Below are 10,477 nucleotides of genomic sequence, written 5' to 3'. Positions count from 1 at the left end.
TGGTATTAGGTGATAGGGATTGGCTTACTTCACTTAGCATGACAGTCTCCAGTTTCACCCATTTACTGGCAAATGCCATAATTTCATTCTTCTTTATGGTTGAGTAATATTCCTTTGTGTAAATGTAAACTTTCCTTTATCCATTCATCTGTTGAAGGGCACCTAGGTTGGTTCCATAGCCTAACTATTGTGAATTGAGCTGTTATAAACATTGTTGTGGCTGTGTCACTATAGTATACTAACATCCTTTGGGTATTTGTTGAGGAGTGGAATAACTGGGTCAAATGGTGGTTCCATTCCAAGTATTCTGAGGAATCTCTGTACTGCTTTCCAGAGTGATTGCACCAATTTGCAGTCCTACCAGCAATGTATGAGTGTACCTTTTTCTCCACATCAACACCAACATTTATTGTTACTTGTAGTTTTGATAATTGCCATTCTAACTGGAGTGAGATGCAATCTCAGTGTAGTTTTAATCTGCATTTGTTGAGTTGCGAGAGATGTTCAACATTTTTTCATTTTTGTTGGCCATTCCTATTTTTTCTTCTGTGAAATATCTATTAGTTCCTGTGCCCATTTATTGAGTTTTTTGCTTTTTTGGTATTAAGTTTTTTTAAGTTCTTTGTATATCCTGGAGATTAATGCTCTGAAGTACAGGTGGCTAAGATTTTCTCTGATTCTGTAGGCTATATATATCTTTATATTCTTGATAGCTTCCTTTGCTGTGAAAAAGATTTTTAGTTTGATACCATACATTTATTGATTCTTGATTTTACTTCTTGCACTTTAGGATCTTATTGAGGAATTCGGTTCCTAAGCTGACATGATGGAGAGTTGGGCCTACTTTTTCTTCTAGTAGGCACAGGGTCTCTGGTCTAATGCCTAAGTCTTTGATCCACTTTGAGTTGAGTTTTGATGCACATTCATTTTTATATACATTAATTCTTCTTAATAAAAAGAAATCTAGTCAGCCTATTGGAAGAAATAGGCAAAAATTTCCATCCACTGAATTCCTCTTGCCTACTCTTCCCTTCTTTGTAAAGCTTGTTCTACAACACTTAATTTGAACTTTCACCCTTTGAAGTTGGCCCACTTATCTAGTCATTTAAATTCTCCCATATACTTTATAATTAATGTATTCAATAAACATAAGGGGGTTTAGGTTGATGCTGGGAATTTAAAAATGAACATGACTCAGTCAAGTGGAAGAAATATGAGAACTGAAAAGAATGATGAGCTTATGGGAAAAGAGCCTCGGACATGGGATGGATAAGTAAATGATTTTAGGGAAGAGAAGGAAGTGTGTTCTGACAGAGGGAAGGTATGTACAAGGAAAGGGGTGTCTTTGGGAGACATGAGAATTAAGCTGACTGAAGGGCATGTCTCAGGAGCAAGATAGAGGGGCAGAGGCTGGAGAAGGCATTTGGGCCCAAGTGGAATGAGTCACCTGTGCCAGGATGAGCGCTTGAACTGTGCTCTGTGGGTACCGGGGAACCACTACTTTAAAGAATTTTTTTTTTTTCCTTTGCATACAGGGTTATAATTTAGAATTGGAACCATGTTTTAGAAAGATGGTTTCAAGAGCCCCCTGTGGGGACATCAACAGGAAAGAAGCCATTAAGGAGGGAGGACTCCATTTGCCTGGACTTGCCATTATCCACAAGAAAAGGATTTTTTTCTTAGCTTTTTTAAAAAAAATTACTTTAATAAGTACTGTTTATTTATTTATTTATTAATTAGGGTCAATGAGAATGATATGTTGTCTCTGGTCGCTACTGAGTATTCCTTTGTAGTTTAATAATCGAGAGAGAGAGGAGTTATATAGAATACCTGGGTTGCTATGGTAGGGAGGGGTCTCTCTCCATTAATTTCTGCTTTCTCCTGAAACCCTCCCTAATTTGAGGGGTGAGATGAGAAGTAATCTGTTGACCTCCCTGAGCTTGTGCAATAGGAATATATTACATTTGATTTAATTAATATAACTCAACAGTTACTTAATGAGCCCTTTTGTGATCCTTGCACTGTGCTATGATAAGAGGAAAAAACAGTCTCTACACTTAAGGGCACATACCAGACACTGAAAGGGAATATAGATATTTTAATTTTGGCTCATAAAACTTGCTTATGATATGTTAGCTTCATGAACAAAACTCCTTGAGAAATAAAGGAGTGACAGCTGACGAGGTTACTGTGGGAATTAGCCACAGAAAAAGGGAAATATTACGTGTAAATGAAATAAAATGTCAGTCTTAGCTTTATTACTGAGCAAACCCTGCATTCCTGCCGGCGTTTTGGAGATCTGCAGAACGCGCAGCCCTCGCAGTTCAGGAGCTGAGAGTTGCCCTAAGCTTCAGACTTCTGTAATCTGTCTGAATCCAGCGGAGTTTTTGTGTAGCTAGGCCTGGCTGGGGGACAAGCGAGGTCCCCCGCGAGTCTGCGATTGCTCCGGCGGGTATACTCGGCGGTTTACGGTAGTGGGCGGGCCCCAAATCCCCATGTGGTCCCGACATCATTGACATGGCGGAATCCCCCATCAAACCCTCCTAGTAGTTATTTGAGCAGCGGCGGCGGCCGGAGGAGGAGGAGGAGAGCGGCGGCGGCGGCGGCGGCGGCGGGAGCGGCGAAGGGGGCGGCAGGGACTCTCCGGCTGCCGACTGGGAAGGCGTGGGCGACCCAGGGTGTGCGCGCTCGGAGCCCCGCGTTTCAGCCGGAGGGAAGGTAAGGCGTGCAGGAGCCGGGGGTTGGAGGGGACGGGGACCCTCGTTCAGCCGCCGGTCCCTGCGCGTTGGAAAGCCCCAGGCTGCACGCCGAGCCCGCCGAAGTACGTCCCTGGCCCGTGAGTGCTTCTGGCTTCCCGGTGAAAACTTGGCGCCACAGTGCCGGGGCACTCCTCGCTCTCGGGGGTACCCGGGAACACCGGACTGGCGAGGGGGCGGCCCCTCCTGTCCCCCACTGCTTGCTGAGGTTTGGAGGAAGGAAAAAAAAGGATAGAGTCCTCTTAATGGGGAAAAAAAAAAAAGAAAAAAAAAGAAAAGAAAGAAAGAAATCTGGGCTTACCCCCACCCCCTGGCCTTCCCAGCAGATTTTGTCCGAGGAATCCGCTCCCCCTCCCGGAATCTCCGCGGCAGGAACGCTGCCCGGGAGGGGGAGGGCGGGCGGCGAGGCCGAGGAATCTTCGACGTGTCACTTTCTGAGGCTGTAGATTTCCATATGGTGGAGGGAGGGGGGCGTGCGTGCGAAGTGGGGCTGGAAGTTGGGGCCTCCTCTGCGCCCGGCGGGGCGGGGGCCGGCCGGGGCCGCCGACCCGGGGATGCTCGGGGAGGGTCCCAAACCCTTGCGGGCCAGACCCGTAGCCCCGGCGCCGCCCGGGCCCCCCGCCCCCGCCCGTCCTCTCCGGGACACTCCCCGCCTAGCCGCTGGCCACCTCCGCGCGCGCCACGTCCTCCCTCCCTGTCCTGCCCCCCGGGCTCCCCCCGGGCTGGGGGCGGTAACCGGCGGCCGCGGCCGGACTTGGCGAGCCAGGCGGCTGAAAGCTCGGGAGGGGAGCGGGGCGCGGCGGGAAGGAGCGGGCGACCCGGTGTGTGGGCCAGCAGAGCTCCGGTCAGTCGGTCACCCCGAGGGGCGCCCCGCACGGGGGTGGGGCGGACGGGCGGGCGGAATCCGCGCCCCGAGGCGGCCGGGAGGGGCCGGGCAGGCGGGCGGGCCGGGGCCGCGCGGACCGTCTGGTGCCCGGGGCGGGCGGGGGCCGGCCGGCGTGGGAAGGGCCTGTCAGTCCCGGCGGAAAGTGGAGCCTCGGGCCGTGCCCGCGAACTTTCCTACAGGTTGGGGTCCGGCGCCCGGTGGGAGCTCGAGGACCGGGCCAGTGTCCCAGGAGACCGGGCTGGCGCCCGGCGGCGCCGTTGGCGGGGAGGCTTCCAGGAGTGCGCGGTTGGAGTTGGAGATTTTCGAATCCCAGTTCCCACCCTGCCGTCCCAGACGAAGGAAAGCAATGGCATTTTATCCAGACAGTGCCGATTGCAGACTTCCTTAAAAGTTACAACTTTTTATTTTCTTTTCTCTTTAGCCCAGCATTTTCTTTAAACAAAATGTAGAATTTGGCTGCGATGGGCTGAAGCTGGGGCCAAAAATGCACACGTTTATCTCACCATCCCGGTTGGTTTCTAGTCTCCCTCCCCCTTCCCTCCCAGGCTTAATCATATTTTGGAACGGGTGAGGTCTTTTGTTGGGTGGGCACCCCCTGATTGCTTGTCTGTTTATTTTTTAATGTGCAACTAATTTGATTTGAATTTCCTCCAGTTACCAGGCCTTGTTAGGGAAAGCTAAGGGAGAAGAAATATGCCACTTTTTTTCTTTTCTTTTTTTATAAATGTGGCAAGAGGTGGGGCATTAGGGAAGGGGAGGCACGGTGGTTGTGGGCAAAGAGTCAGAAGGAGCAGACAGACCCGGAAGAAAAGGAATCTGTTCTGGAATAACACTTTTTTTTTTTTTTTTTTAAAGGCTTCAGGCCTTGGGCAAAATCAGAACTGCTCTGTTCTGATTTCTGCTGTTGGAATTGTGCCTTCACCCCCAAGTTAAAGCTGTGACCCTGAGGGCTTGGGCAGATAGCAGCCTGGCCCTGGTTCTGCCTCTTGTAGGGGGCCCTTGGTTCCCCTTCATTGGAGGCTGACTCTCTGGATTTAGCGTTCTGTAAATTTCCTGGCTCCCAGGGAGCAGCTGTTAACGAGGGTAAAGTCTCTGGGCATGTTTCTGGCCCTGCAGGAGGACCTCACCAGTGAGGGTACAATTCTCACTTTGTTTAGACACCAGTGGGGCACCCACAGGTTGGCTAAGAGTGAGGTATATCTGGTAAAAAAAAAAAATGCTGCCTTTGTAAAATGGTTTTTAAGGTGTTTTTGTTTAAATGCTTTTAGGAGAAAAAAATTCATCTGTAAAGATAGTGTTCATTTAAAAGAAATGGTGAAACTGCAGGATCTCACGGAATAGGGGGTTATAGCTTCTAATTACAGTATATACAATTTCAGAAAGATATTCCGGTAATCTTTTAAGACAGACTTTATAAATAGCTCACATCAGAGTGTGGGCTATATTGGAGAGCCAGTCTTCTGGGGTTTCTGGAAGAATGTTTGGGATCTGTTAGGAACTCTAGGAGCCTAGGTAGTAGTTTACTCAGGAGTTTATTCCTCTTTTGCTCAACACTTCATTTAATGTGGCAGCATTTGATAGGGTCCTGAGAAAGTGACAAGAAGAATTTCCCAAACTTTTCAGTTTAGGAAAATGGAGCTTCCCATGGAAGGGAAGTGACTATTTCAGGCTCATGGTCATTGTCCAAAGTCCATTTTAGGGTTATATTAATACCTGTTCTTTTTTGGGCAAAAATGTGGGCTGAGTACTATTTCTTGAGCTTTTAATATATTATCTCATTAAAATTCTCATAATAATCTTTCAATTTAGGTGTTGTTAAGTTCACATTTTATGAACAAGGGCATTGAGATTCACAGAAGTTAATTAACTTGCTTGAGATCATTTTGTTACCAACAACTCTCCAATGTCCCATAAAATTTTCTTCAGTGATGGAAATGATTCTGTCTGTGCTGTCCAGTATACCAACCATGAGGTGTGTGCAACTGAGTGAGATGTGGCTGTTGTGACTGAGGAATTGCCTTTAAACTTTATTTACTTTTAATAATTTTAAACTTAAATTCCAATTATGGCTAGTTACCATGTTGGACAGTGAAACAGAAATTTTGACTCCCGTATCTATTTAATTGGTCACACTGCCTTTTGAATTTCCTAGTTCAATTTTCTTCTACACTACTAGAAGATGCTTTAGATCCAGTCCTTAAATGGAATTTAAAGGCGTATTTATCGATCTCTCAACTTTGCTTTCACAAGTAAAGTAGGTAAATAAGCACATTGTTGTTATTATTTGAGGTTGTAGGTAATAGAATCCAGGGCTTTGCATATACTAGTCAAGTACTCTACTACTGACCTATCCCTTCAGCTCTTATTGTTATTTTCAACTACTTACATCTGACAATAAAGGAATAATAACATTTATGTCCCCTTACATTTGACAATAATAAGGGAATATAAATAGGAGGCAAAATGAAAAGGTCACTAGTACTTGAAAAATAATTATCCCTTCAAACCTGTGTTTTTCTTGTTCATTGGGCAGTTCTTTTCAAATGACTTCAAAAGTGCCAGGCAAACTGTTCCCTTTTTCTATGTAGTTGAAAAATTAATTTGAAGAATTCAAATAATTATTTTATTATCTAAGTATAAAATTCAAATATCAAATACTAGATTCATCCGTGAATTGGAAGTAATATGTGTAAGATTAATACTAGAAAGATCCTTTTGATGGCAAATGGTCAAATGGTTTTCTGATTAATGGATTTAATTTCAATCTGTTGCACTTTTTAAATTTCATTTGGTAAAAGGAATTTCAAAGACTTTCTGATTTTGTCTGAAATAAATAAAACTTCTAGCCTATGTTAGAATAACCATTCATTTATCTGGGTTGGATTTCATCCATAAATATTCCATAACTTAATACTTTTTTTTTTCTCTTTTGCATGGCTCTTTTCAGGAAAAGACAAATAGGAGAAAGCAGTCTCTTTTTATAAGAGTTTTATTAAGAGTCAACGTCCATGTTCAGAATCAGTATATCTGAATCTGCTATACCTTCCACAGTATGGTACAGTCCATGGACATTTGTAGGTCATAGCCTTGACTCTACAGCATTCTGTGATCCTGAAAGCCTTATTTCAACAAATGAGCTTCAGATTGGTAAATGTTATATATATATATATTGCATTATTTCCTGCCCTTTGAAAATTATGAATTCAGCTACAGGTGAGGCATCAGTTAATGAAACTATTCAGATAACTGAACAGCTTCTTCATACCCATTCCTGGCCATTGGGAGTACTGTACTATTTTCAAAGAATCAGGATAAGAACCGTGTTATTCCGCTAGGATTATAGTGTCCTAGACAGTGTGACAAATATAGGTAACAAAATTTAACCTATGATATATTGTTGGATTTGTAGGACATCAGGGTGCTTAGTACAAATAAGAAATTTACTATAATCTTGAACATGTTGAAATGATGGACAAAGATTGAGGGCACACCTGAACATTAGTTGGAAATCAGAAAATCTAGTCTGTCAGGGAGTGACTTGTTTTTACTTGTGTCTCTGATAGGCTTTTGAAACCCTATTAGCCTGGCTTTCCTAATTTTAATGAAAGGAGAAAACATCTCATGCATACCTTTTCAAATGGTCATCACCAGGATTAATGATTCAATGTATTGAAAAGTGTTTGGGAAAGGATTATACAAACTCAATAATTCGTTATACTCCAAAGTTTGAAATAGCACTGGTCCTATGGTGTTGCTTTGCATGTTTTCAGAGACCTCAGAATTGTTCTTGGACAGTGAAAAATGAGAAAAAATTTTCTTCTTTGTAGCCAGTAAATAAATCTTCAGGCTTTTATCCATGCCCCCCTCCCCCCCATGGAATAGTTGATTTGTGACCCCTCAAAAGTTGTGCTGTATCTAAGTCATCTCATCTCCATGTTTTCTGGGAAGTTGACTTGTGGCTAGGCTAGCATTGCTGAAGTGCTTGGGCCCATCTGGCTTGATTCAGGGTCATCCAGATGCAGTCTCTTAGAGCAACTTCCCACATTGATTAAGGCCTAAGGTTTTAGTTCTTGTGTGTTATCTCAGCTATTATTTGAGCTTTCAACAATTATAGCTGAGTATGGAAAAGAATCATTTTCAGTGGAGGGAAATCTTTGCAACCTATGTGGGTTTCTACTTTGGAATCACAATTGCTTTTCTTCACGTTAATGAGATTAATCCATTGAACGAAAGATTTTCCTGGTATGATACTATTTTCAGGTGAACCTTAATTCTCATTCTTAGGTATTGAGACTACACTTTGGTGGTTGAGGCAAAACTTTGTTCTTCAGTTTATTCTGTCTTTGAATCTAGTAAAATTCTCATAAGCCTATGTTTATTATTTTTTCTTAAAAGATACATTGTAGTATGGCATTACTTGTTTTCAAGAGGCTGAACATGGTTGAATTACTGTGGCCAGTCAGGTAGGTCTCTATATATAAATTCAAGTGCAGGCTTTTGTGGGAAGTTGCTTCGGTGGTACTTGAGTGCTTTGCATCATCCAGCCAAGGAGACGCCAGTCCCTGGCCATAGGCTTACCTGGCGGACAATTGTTTATTTTATATCAAGGGTCATTCCTTGGAGACCAAAACTGTGTGGCCTAGGGTTTGGGGGACAGGGAGGATAAATGTCAATCTGGCAAAATAGTGATCAGCCATCTACAAATGGGGGCATTTCTCAATTTTAAAATGGGTCTTTGACTCTTTCTTTCTTTGCCCCTAGTTGAGATATGCAAGTATAACATTCTGTAATTTCTGGATGGTAGTTTCAGTTCAGGCATTGACCACTAAAATGTTTCGTTTCTATAATATCATTAAACCTCCTTGTCAGCTGTAAATCTCTGAGATGTGGGGGTAAATATTTGTGAGATGGTATTGAGCCAAAGGTAGCATTATTTGAGGTTCTAGTAGATATCGTTTAAAATGTCCCGTGTTAAGTGATGTAGAGCTTAAACTGTAATTTTTATTCTATACACTTGTTATTGACTTAGAAGGCATTTATTGAGATCTGCACTAGATTCTTTCTTAGTGGAATATTTTTCTCTGCTCTCTCTTTTTTTTTTGGCAAAGGTAAGGCATTTTTCTATTTGCATGCAGAGGTATTTTGCTCATATTTTTGGAATGCTCTGTAGCAAACAGTGTCTATCACCTAACTCCTGGGGCAGGATGGTGGCAACTTTGGTCCTTGCTCTCTCGTGAAATTTGCGAAATACTAAAATTGGAGCCCCTTCAGTCTGTATTCAAAGCTAAATTTATACTAGAATTTAAGCTTCTAAGTCATATTAAAATTTAAAAGTCCATTCTTGTTTTGACCCTGGAAGGAGTAATAAAAATTCTTATAAAAATAATCAGTAAGAAAAATTTACTTAAACCAAATTGATACAGTACTAACTCAAAATTATGAAAAGCTTTCTGTTGAAAATAATTGCCTAGAAAATGGTCTTTGTACATGAGCAAATGTAGTATGTTTGAGAAATAATTGAAGAGTCTGAGATCCCAGAACATAAAATGATTTGATTTATTCATAAGTGACTTAGATTCTCCACAGCCTGTGAATGAGGGGGTCTCTATTAAAAACAACTCCATTGTCTGGATGTAACTAATTAGAAGTTTGCAATTATTCAGGCAAAGCTAAAGTAGAGTTTGCCTTCCTATTTTCTATGAAAAGGTTTTACTATAAATATCAGACATTTAAATAGATCACCAGAGAAATATTTATCTAATTAAGAGAACAGATCACTTTTAAGAACCTTGGGAAAATCAGTGTACTTAAAAGCAATGTAAAGAATGCAGTGTGGGCCTAGGCTGAGTCTGCTGCTGGACTTGTCCTGGAGATGCAGGAGATCCTGCACAGTAGGTCCTGTTTTTGGATACCTTGAAATAGATGTTGATTTACCACAGTGCTGTGTGTAGACTAAGAAGTTTACCAGCCACATTTAGAGCTATATTACTTGCATGCAAAATAAGCCACAACATTCATCCCCTCCACCCCATCCAGAGGTTCTAGTTTGGAGTTTTTCCGTTGACATTTGTTTTCCTGCTTGTTCATTTCTCTTTGTTACTTTTAAGTACTTGATGGCAGATTGGTAAGAGCAGGTGTTCAAGGTTTAAGAACATCCTTATTGCTTTTAGTAGCCCATCTCCTTCTGCCTCTGCCTTTGGGCAGAATTGTGAAAAGTCCTGATGTATTTAGATAAGCTAATGACACATCCTCTTCTTTTTGCTAGAACCAAGACCATCCTGGACAGCTTAGTGGTAGGTACTGTATGAACTTAGTGGTAATAATGAGTAAATTTCTTTAAAAATATCTCTGTGTATTTTACATTTTATACCCAGTTACTCAGACATGAGATTTTCTAGTATGTTACTATTTAGTGATTAGATTTAGTAAATTTTTATAGTACATATTTAAAGTGTAGCTTGCTTCATATTTTTTAAGATCATATATGCCATTTTCTCTGATATATTTAAACTCTTTTGGGAGACCAGGGATGTATGTTAACTCTGGTAGAATACTTGTGACACCCTGGGTTTGATTAAAAACCCATTCTGTATCTTTTATTGCTTAAATCATTTAAGAGGAAAATAATAAAATTATTTAGATATTGCTGTTCTGGATATTCCTGTCATGTTTTTTCTTATCTGAGGAAAAATAATTCTGATTAAGAGTAACAATATTCCATTTTTAAGGGGGTATGGTTTAGTGGTAGAGCAGTTAGTTGCCTAGCGTGTGCAAGGCTCTGGTTTGGTCCCCATCACCACCAAAACAAACAAACAAACAAAAAACCAAAAACCTC

General features: G+C 42.0%; 1 protein-coding gene across 6 annotated transcripts in view; it reads left to right on the top strand.

Annotated features, from left to right (window-relative positions):
- Window positions 1-2,602: 2,602 nt before the first annotated feature.
- Fndc3b (fibronectin type III domain containing 3B) overlaps window positions 2,603-10,477 on the top strand; it is a 326,246-nt gene continuing 318,371 nt past the window's right edge. For 5 of the 6 annotated variants that reach the window (XM_071615472.1, XM_071615470.1, XM_071615471.1 and 2 more), the window contains exon 1: window positions 2,603-2,718. The gene's annotated coding sequence lies outside the window, so the exon portion shown is untranslated. Of the gene's footprint in view, window positions 2,719-3,371; window positions 3,601-10,477 lie in introns of those variants that run through there. The other variant, XM_071615468.1, reaches the window with a different exon arrangement.

This window comes from Marmota flaviventris, chromosome 8 (assembly GCF_047511675.1).
Source record: "Marmota flaviventris isolate mMarFla1 chromosome 8, mMarFla1.hap1, whole genome shotgun sequence".
Classification (NCBI taxonomy): Eukaryota; Metazoa; Chordata; class Mammalia; order Rodentia; family Sciuridae; genus Marmota; species Marmota flaviventris.
The sequence above is the reverse complement of the archived record's forward strand: the minus strand, read 5'-3'. Positions and strand labels throughout refer to the sequence as shown.